The following is a 10,535-nucleotide window of genomic DNA, read 5'->3' as shown; positions in this document are numbered from 1 at the left end:
CTCCTTCTTTGCTGAATAAGACCTGTGGTGACATCATTCCGGTCATCACATGATCTTTTACCATGGTGATGGATCATGTGATGACCGGAGTGACGTCACCACAGGTCCTGTTCAGCAAAGAAGGAGACAGACGAGATGCCGGCAGCGCCAGCAAGTGGATTAAGGTGAGTTAAATAATTATTATTTTTTTTAACCCCTCCTTGTTATTGTACTATGCATTCTGTATTCAGAATGCTATTATTTTCCCTTATAACCATGTTATAAGGGAAAATAATACAATCTACAGAACACTGATCCCAAGCCCGAACTTCTGTGAAGAATTTCGGGTTTGGGTACCAAACATGCGCGATTTTTCTCACGAGAGTGCAAAACGCATTACAATGTTTTGCGCTCGCGCGTAAAAATCGCAGGTGTTCCCGTAATGCACCCGCACATTTTCCCGCAATGCCCGTGTGAAAGAGGCCTAACAATGGGAATAGTAATGAGTTGTAGGCACCAATTTCCACTTTCCAGGATGAATAACAGAGGAATTACATACTTTAGTAAGCCAGACAAGAAGGAAATGTCCCTACAGAGGCAATATGCAGAGCTTTGTGCACTTTCACAACTACCCCTGATACCCTGACGACCTGATCACAACAAACCAACCTTTTCCCTTCCCGCTAATTCACTCCTGCAGACATCACTGGTAGCATGCCGCCATCGTGTGGGCGTAATGGTGTACTGCACAGCTTTCACTTTCGTTTCTGTAGCTTGTACTTTCCGGGTACTTGTAACGTCTGCAGCCACTACCTCTGCTAACCGACAAGAAGGACGACGCCAGGCCTGCCGAGGACAATTCACCAGAGGGTAAGGGGCTCCGCAGTCATAGCATTGTACATGGCGTGCTCCTGGAGTTCACTTCCTGCCAGACTCCTGTACTCCCTCTCCTCCATGATACGGAAATGCAACACAAATATGGGGCCAGAGCGCCTCAACCTGCTGGGGGACTACTACTCTCAGCAGATCGCCAGGGAACGCTGGGTGTTGTAGTTGGAACACTTCTGAGCACTGCACTGGGACGGGACAGTACCTATCCTGCTGGGACTTGTAGTGCTTGCAGGGTTTATCGGGGCCAGAGGTGGACTGAAGCTTGTCTGGGCCCCTGGGCAATAGGGGTCATGGACCCTTTATCACTCATGATACAAGAATAAGTCCTAATCCCTTAGCATAAAACAGGACCCCCAGGATGAGCAGATGGAGAGGGGTCCTGCTGCCTGCTCCACCCCAATTACCGTCCAGCAAGTCCTTAGCCCTCTGCTGAATAATCACATCGCCCATTAAAATTATTGAGTGTCTGGTTATAAGGGTTGCCCAGGATTAGAAAAACATGGCTGCTTTCTTCCAAACACAGCGCCACCCCTGTCCACGGGCAGTGTGTGGTATTGCAGCAAATCTCCATTGGGGCAGAGCTGCAGTACTGCAGAGTACCTGTAGTCAGGGGTGATGTGTAAAACAGCAGGCACCCAGCGGCTATGGGGTCCTCTCATCCTTGAAGACCCCACATCTGCTGTGCATGTACAGCGGGGGATAATACATACATGAGCCAGCTGCAATAATGCACATGACCTGTGGACAGAGGTGGCGCTGGTTTTTGGGAGAAAGCAGACATGTTTTTCTAATCCTGGGCAAGCCAGAGAGAGCTGCTCTTTTTGCGGATACCCCGTCACATCGCTCTTAGGCCAGGCGTCCTTGCTGCTGTAGGCGCATGTGGATGAAATCACGCCCCTCGGCTGTGGGTGGGTTTTTAAATAGTGTGTTAATTGGGCGCACAGATTTGCCAGTAATACACAGTTTTATCTGCAGAACCGTACAAACATTACCAGTTATGTCAATGGTTGCACGGTTTTGTGGGTAAAACAGCTGAGATTTTTACACTGATGAACTATCCTCAGGAGAGGTCATCAGTATCTGATCGAGGGTCCGACACCCAGGACCCCCTCTGATCAGCTGTTTGAGAAGGCAGCAGTGCTTGCAGCTTTACCTAGGCCATTGATGACATATTCATTGGTCATCCGTGCCGAGAGGCAGCTCAGCCCCACTGAAGCGAATGGGGCTGAGCGCGATATCAAGCACAGCCGCTATACAATGTACGGCACTGTGCTTGGTGAGGTGCGAGAAGACTGCGGTGCTAACAGGAGCTCCGGTGCCTTCTCAAACAGCTGATTGGCGGGGTCCTGGGTGTCGGACCCCCACCGATCAGATATTGATTACCTCTCCTGAGGACAGGTCATCACTGTTAAAATCTTAGAAAACCCTTTTAACATACTGTTTGAAAACTGGCCTAAGGCCTCATGCACACTACTGTACTTTTCACCCCTGTGCTATCTGGCTGAGGCTGCCATAGTCGTCGGGTGTCTGTGATCGCCAATAACGCCAGTCATATTTAACCCATTGGATGCTGTGGTCTGTTGCTGAGATCGGGGAGCTGTTCATTCGTTGTGGTAGCCTTCAGCCTTGGTGGCAGGGCTCCATAAGGAACATTACGAATTTCCCATACACTGGTATGGTAATTCATGCAGTCTATGGGGAAAGCGATCTGACGGTCATATGTTCAAGTTTTAAAAAATATATACTAATTCAAATACCCCTCCCCCATTCTCCAAAAATTAGCACTGCCACTTACCAAAACATGTATTTATCCAGTACCATGATTAGCATCACCTTCCCAAAAAAAAGAATAAAAAATTATCAAAAAGTCTTAGGCCTCTTTCACACAGGGGCGTTGCGGGAAAATGTGCGGGTGCGTTGCGGGAACACTCGCGATTTTTCCGCGCGAGTGCAAAACATTGTAATGCGTTTTGCACTCGCGTGAGAAAAATCACGCATGTTTGGTACCCAAACCCGAAATACTTCACAGAAGTTCGGGCTTGGGATCGGTGTTCTGTAGATTGTAATATTTTCCCTAATAACATAGTTATAAGGGAAAATAATAGCATTCTGAATACAGAATGCAAAGTAAAACAGCGCTGGAGGGGTTAAAAAAATAAAATAAATAATTTAACTCCCCTTAGTCCACTTGATATCGCAGCCCGGCATCTCCTTCTGTATTCTTTCTTCAGGACCTGGGTAAAGGACCTTTGATGACGTCACTCCGGTCATCACATGATCCATCACCATGGTAAAAGATCATGTGACGTACCATGTGATGACCGGAGTGACGTCACCAAAGGTCCTGTTCCTGTAATTAATGCTCATCACAGGTCGTATTCAACAAATGAGACAGAAGGAGATGCCGGGCCGCGATCAAGTGGACTAAGGTGAGTTAAATTATTATTATTATTTTTAACCCCTCCAGCGCTGTTTTACTATGCATTCTGTATTCAGAATGCTATTAATTTCCCTTATAACTATGTTATAAGGGAAAATAATAATGATCGGGTCTCCATCCCGATCGTCTCCTAGCAACCGTGCGTGAAAATCGCACCACATCCGCACTTGCTTGCGGATGCTTGCAATTTTCACGCAACCCCATTCACTTCTATGGGGCCTGCGTTGCGTGAAAAACGCAGAATATAGAGCATGCTGCGATTTTCAGGTAACGCACAAGTGATGCGTGAAAATCACCGCTTATGTAAACAGCCCCATAGAAATGAATGGGTCGGTATTCAGTGCGGGTGCAATGCGTTCACCTCCCGCATCGCATCCGCGCGGAATAATTGCCCGTGTGAAAGGGGCCTTACACCCTCCAAAATGGTATTAGCCCTCACACAGCTCCATAGACATAACCATAAAAAAGTTATGGGTGTCAGAATATGGCGATGCAAAGAGAGGCTAATTTTTTTTCACAGTTTGTAAATCACGATTTAAATCACTAGTCAGTAAGGCTTGATTTAAATCATAGTTTTCTACATAAAGACTAATTCTTGCTGGTATAACTTATAATATGCAAGTAGATGAAGATTTTTAGAATAACAACTTTTCATATTAGGTTGATTCTGTATTCATAGACTTGTAGAAGTTAGGATTAAGGTATTTTTCTCAACTCTGTTAATGTTATAACATTTTTGCTGTGAAGAAGAGGCATGTGATCTCTGCTGAGTCAAATTCAAATTCTGTGATAATATCTTGTAGGCAGACAAACGGCCCAATAATCTTACAAAAAACCTCCTGGAAGAGCATGACATTGTGAATGGACAAAGGGGGAAACTAACTCTCCTTAGGGAGAGAGCACCTTAGGCTGAGTTCACACGGGCGAGTATTCCGCGCGGGTGCAATGCGCACAGAATCTGGACCCATTCATTTCTATGGGGCTGTGCACACGAGCGGTGATTTTCACGCATCACTTGTGCGTTGCGTGAAAATCGCAGCATGCTTTATATTGTGCGTTTTCCATGCAACGCAGGCCCCATAGAAGTGAATGGGGCTGCGTGAAAATCGCAAGCATCCGCAAGCAAGTGCGGATGCGGTACGATTTTCACACACGGTTGCTAGGAGACGATCGGGATGGAGACCCGATCATTATTATTTTCCCTTATAACATGGTTATAAGGGAAACTAATAGCATTCTGAATACAAAATGCATAGTACAATAGCGCTGGAGGGGTTAAAAAAATAAATAAAAATAATTTAACTTACCTTAATCCACTTGATCGCGCAGCCGGCATCTCTTCTGTCTTCATCTTTGCTGTGTCCAGGAAATGGACCTGTGGTGACGTCACATGGTCCATCAACATGGTAAAAGATCATGTGACGGACCATGTGATGACCGGAGTGACGTCACCACAGGTCCTTTTCCTGCACACAGCAAAGATGAAGACAGAAGAGAAGCCGGCTGCGCGATCAAGTGGATTAAGGTGAGTTAAATTATTTTTTTATTTTTTTTTTAACCCCTCCAGTGCTATTGTACTATGCATTCTGTATTCAGAATGCTATTATTTTCCCTTATAACCATGTTATAAGGGAAAATAATACAATCTACAGAACACCGATCCCAAGCCCGAACTTCTGTGAAGAAGTTCGGGTTTGGGTACAAAACATGACGATTTTTCTCACGCGCGTGCAAAACGCATTACAATGTTTCGCACTCGCGCAGAAAAATCGGTCATGTTCCCGCAACGCACCCGCACCTTTTCCCGCAACACCCGTGTGAAAGAGGCCTTAATCAGTGTGAGGAGACTTATAGGCCATACATGCTCCTCTGGAATTCTGGGAGGGAAGAAATGCAAATGAGCTCTTAACAAGCTTTGCCTCTAATGCCACCAGATGTAAGGCAGCTATCCTATAAGTCAGTGTTCAGCTCTTAAAATAAGCCTTGAGACATGACTGGGATATTAAATAAGCCAGCACCTCATCTGCAGACAGCTGTTTCTGACACAGGCCTCCTACCCAGTTAAGCCAGTACTCTCTGCTCTGCACTGATGAGTGGCAATCACCCCGAAACAGCTGTCTGCAGATGAGGTGCTGGCTTATTTAATATCCAAGTCATGTCTCAAGGCCTATTTTAAGAGCTGAATATTGACTTATAGGATAGCTGCCTTACATCTGGTGGCATCAGAGGCAAAGCTTGTTAAGAGCTCATTTGCATTTCTTCCCTCCCATTGTGAATGGATTTATGGAATTTATTTACCCAAAAACTTAAACATATACAGCCTAAGGCTACATTCACACGTCAGTATTTTTCTATGTCCCGATTTTCGGTCAGTTTTTTGTGGATCCGTTGTTCCTGAAAATGTTTCTGTATGTCATCCGTTTTTTGCGGATCCGCAAAAAACGGAAAAGAATAGGACAAGTTTTATATTTTTTCGGACATGCGGAACGTAACAACGGAAACTGACAGCACACATTGTGCTGTCCGATTTTTTCCAGGACCCATTGAAAATGAATGGGTACAGAACTGGTCCAGATCTGTTCCGCATAAAACGGAACAGATCAGGAAAGAAAAAACGGACGTGTGAATGGACCTTAAGGCTGCATTCACACGTCCGTGGTGTGTTGCGGACCCGCAAATTGCGGGTCCGCAACATACCAGACTGGCACCCCCATAGAAATGCCTATTCTTGTCCGCAAGCTGCGGACAAGAATAGGACATGCTCTATCTTTTTGCGGAGCTGCGGACCCAAAGATCGGGGCCTCAAACCGCAAATGCGGATGCGGACAGCACACTGTGTGCTGTCCGCATCCATTCCGTCCCCATAGAGAATGAATGGGTCTGCACCCGTTCCGCAAAATTGCGGAATGGATGCGAACCCATTTTGCGGACGTGTGAATGGAGCCTTAGGCTACATGCACACGACCGTATGTGTTTTGCGGTCCGCAAATTGCGGATCCGCAAAAAAAAAAACGGATGACGGATCATTTTTTTTGAAGATCTGTTTTTTTTGCAGATCCATTGTAGTAATGCCTATCCTTGTCCGCAAACTAGAAAGAAATAGGACATGCACTATTTTGTTTGCGGACCCATTGAAATGAATGGGTCCGCATCCTATCCGCAAAAAAAAACGGATCGGACACGGAAACAAAATACGGTCGTGTGCATGAGGCCTTATTCTACATAATTAAAAAACAAATCTTTATTTCATGATGGGATAACCTTTGGATAGTAATATATTTTCCTCAAAAAGCATTTTATATAAAAAAAATCTGATTTAAATAAAAAAATCAGATTTTTTTAATTTATTTTTTTTAAAAAAATCATAGATTTTTATCCACCCTGCATTCACCGAAGTCTTGCGCGACTTCTGGTGAAACAAATTTTGCCTTCCGCGGACGCCATACATTTTAATACTAGACGACAAGCCTAATGTCCACACATACCAGTATAATATATGATGCCATAATTGAGTCAATACAGGGGGCCGAGTGAATGGGGAGAAAGTATGAGGGATCCGTAATCACTTACAGAAATAGGGCATGCCTCCATGGTGTCCCCACGGAAAACCATTGCTGTGTGGCCCATCTGTAGGGTATACCACTGATGTCAGGTAGGTACGTGTCCCAGAGGTCAGATCCACACCCAGGGCCGGCGCCACCCATAAGCAGAGTAGGCCACCGCGTAGAGCGCACTCTGCCTGGGGGCGCCGGCCTGCGCCCCGCCCCCTACTTGTCATCCATCTGACATCATCTCCTTCTGTTCCTCATTTAAATCTCATTTAGGCTTTCTTTCAGAAAAGTTTCTCCTGGGATTCGAACTCACAACCTTTCACATCAGAGGCAAGGCATTTACCCTCAACTGGCTGTATTACCAGTTGCTTAAAAAAAAAAAAAATATAAGACTTCTACTGTAGGTAACTTTGATACCTAGTGTACATCCATACACATGTCAGCTGCCCCAACACACCCAGCTCTGCTACATCCATACACAGTGCACTGGGGCAGCTGTCATGTGTATGGATGTACATTAAGTATCAAAGTTATCTACAGTAGAAGTCTTATATATATATCTTTTTTAAGTAACTGTCTATACAGCTCTCATAGCTGTGAGGGTAAATGCCTTGCCTCTGATGTGAAAGGTTGTTTTTTTTTTTTTTTTTAAATACCGGACTGTTACTTTACTGCCACGGGGGAGGGGGGTGGGGGGGGGCTATTGGCGCCATGATACTGGCACATGGAGGGGGGAGGAGAGAGGCACTTGATACTGGCACATTAGGGGGCAGGGGGAGAGGATGGCACTATGATATTAGCACATGGGGGGGGGCAAGAAATGGACATGAATCATGAGGGGCAGAAATGTGAAATGATGGGGGGGCAAGAAATGGACATGAATCATGAGGGGCAGAAATGTGAAATGATGGGGGGGGGGGGTAAAATGTAGATTTGCTTCTGTTGACAAAAATCCTTGCACCGGCCCTGACTTCGGGCGCGCAATCCCGCGAGACCACGCGCCAAAGACACATGATCTTGGCAAGAGCCAAGGCAATGTGGACCTGGAGCACAGCGAGGAGCAGAACCTGGTGAGCACCCCTGGCAACCACACTCTGACAGCCAGCACTAGGGTGTCAGAGGCTGCAGGACAGTGACTGGCAGCAGGGTGGCACACACTTGTGTACAGGGGTCAGGGCACACCGGCTGCTTAACTAGGGGCCATAGATTCTGACTGGCACAGGGTGCCCAGCAGTGGCACATGTAGCCTAATAGGTGGCACAGACTATCTAAAGGGCTATGAATGGTACAGGGTGCAGGACAGTGCCAGACTGGCAGAGGGCACAAGGCAGCATACTGTTTTATGTTGCCCTGGTGGCACAGGATTTCAGACAGTGGCTGAATGGCGCCTGGCAGTGAATAGGTGGCACTGCTCGTGTTTGGTGTGCCAACCTGCTGAACAGCGCAGAGTGATTGGCATCACTGGGATGGTACTAGGTGGCAGACAATGGCTGGATATTATATATACATGACCATAGTCAGACTGGCACAGGGTACATGACCATAGACTGGCACAGGGTACATGACCATAGACTGGCACAGGGTACACGACCATAGTTAAATGTTGCATGCAATAGGTAGCTGAAAAAGGGGCGGGAAAAGAGGTGTAGTCAATGGGCGGAGTCAAGGGGGCGGCAAAATTAGCTTTTGCCTAGGGTGGCAAAAATCCTTGCACCAGCCCTGTCCACACCTATCTCTAGAACATGGCCACCATCCATTCACTTCTATGGGAGTGCCGAAAATGGCTGATCACTGGCACGGCTACTTCCGGAACTCCCATAGAGGTGAATGGCAGCGCTTGGAGCACTCTCTAGTCACTTCTATGGGAGTGCTGAAAATGGCCGCGCAATGGATCTGCTCTTTTGCAAACTCCCATGGAAGTGAATAGTACATGCACAGTGTGCTTTCCATCACTTTGGGGACCCCTTTCTATAGATAGGTGGGACCCACACCTATCTGACATTGGCGCCATATCCTAGCCATATGCCACCAATGTGCGAGATGCGCCAACCCCATTATGGTCACTGGATGCGTGACATCTCATGTCTGTGATTTACTGATGTGTGAAGGAGACCTGAAGCATAGACGAGGGTCCTGAAGGTCTGCCTTCCCAGAATTCCCTATTAGGGTGCTTGAAAATGGTTTTTTTTTAAGGCCCCTTTCACATGAGCGAGTTTTCCGTGCGGGTGCGATGTGTGACGTGAATGCATTGCACCCGCACTGAATCCTGACCCATCCATTTCAATGGCTCTGTGCACATGAGCGGTTTTGTTTCACGCATCAGTTCCGCGTTATGTGAGAATCGCAGCATGTTCTATATTCTGCGTTTTTGGATGTTACCTGGATGCAGTCCGGGTGCAATGCGTTTTTCACTGATGGTTGCTAAGAAATGTTGTTTGCAAACCTTCAGTTTTCTTTTTACATGCGTGAAAAATGCCTCAAAACGCAAAACTGACTGAACTTGATTGCAAAATGCTGCAAGTTTCACTAAACACACCCTGAACGCACCCTGAACCCATCCATCGTTCATGGGAAAGGGGCCTAAACCAGAAAATAATTTTAATTCACTACCAACATGCAAAACATGAAAAACGAAACATTTGTAAAATGCTTATCTGTTATCACAGCATTCTGAGCAGTAGATCGATACATTCCCAGGAGGAATAGCAGAGGAACGACACAACACAGAGTATGCTGTAGAATTGATAGTTCATGGGGAATGCAAGTATTTACTAAGACAAGTCAGGAGAGCACCTGTAATGGGGCTGCTGACGGTATGAGGGCATGTTATCTGAGGGCGGGGCTTAAGCCCAGTGGCAGCATGCCTGTCACACCTACATTTCCTGGATGGAGAATGATGGCATGTTATAGTGGGATAAATGGTATACTGGTGGCACATTGTTATCACAGAAGAGGGGAAGGAGCTCGGCTGCTGCAGCCAGCCTTGACAGGAAGCGTCTGTGGTGTGTAGGCCTGCGCAGCCTGCAGATCTGTATTTAAGGACAGTCTGGTCTTGGTCTTGGTCTTTATTTGAGGGGGAGTCTGGTCTTGGGTCTGTTTTGAGGGGGAGTCTGGTCTTGGGTATGTATTGCGAGACAGTCTGGTCTTGGGTATGTATTGCGAGACAGTCTGGTCTTGGGTATGTATTGAGGGGGAGTCTGGTCTTGGGTATGTATTGAGGGGGAGTCTGGTCTTGGGTATGTATTGAGGGGGAGTCTGGTCTTGGGTATGTATTTAGGGGGAGTCTGGTCTTGGGTATGTATTTAGGGGGAGTCTGGTCTTGGGTATGTATTGAGGGGGAGTCTGGTCTTGGGTATGTATTGAGGGGGAGTCTGGTCTTGGGTATGTATTGAGGGGGAGTCTGGTCTTGGGTATGTATTGAGGGGGAGTCTGGTCTTGGGTATGTATTGAGGGGGAGTCTGGTCTTGGGTATGTATTGAGGGGGAGTCTGGTCTTGGGTATGTATTGAGGGGGAGTCTGGTCTTGGGTATGTATTGAGGGGGAGTCTGGTCTTGGGTATGTATTGAGGGGGAGTCTGGTCTTGGGTATGTATTGAGGGGGAGTCTGGTCTTGGGTATGTATTGAGGGGGAGTCTGGTCTTGGGTATGTATTGAGGGGGAGTCTGGTCTTGGGTA

The 10,535-nt window shown here is 46.7% G+C and overlaps 1 protein-coding gene across 2 annotated transcripts in view; it reads left to right on the top strand.

Annotated features, from left to right (window-relative positions):
- The first annotated feature begins 733 nt into the window (after positions 1–733).
- The window catches only part of LOC121003095, a 46,473-nt gene continuing 36,671 nt past the window's right edge, over positions 734–10,535 (top strand). For both annotated transcript variants that reach the window (XM_040434668.1, XM_040434666.1), the window contains exon 1: positions 734–849. The gene's annotated coding sequence lies outside the window, so the exon portion shown is untranslated. The remainder of the gene's footprint in view (positions 850–10,535) is intronic.

Source organism: Bufo bufo, chromosome 6 (genome assembly GCF_905171765.1).
Source record: "Bufo bufo chromosome 6, aBufBuf1.1, whole genome shotgun sequence".
Lineage (NCBI taxonomy): Eukaryota > Metazoa > Chordata > Amphibia > Anura > Bufonidae > Bufo > Bufo bufo.
The sequence above is the reverse complement of the archived record's forward strand: the minus strand, read 5'-3'. Positions and strand labels throughout refer to the sequence as shown.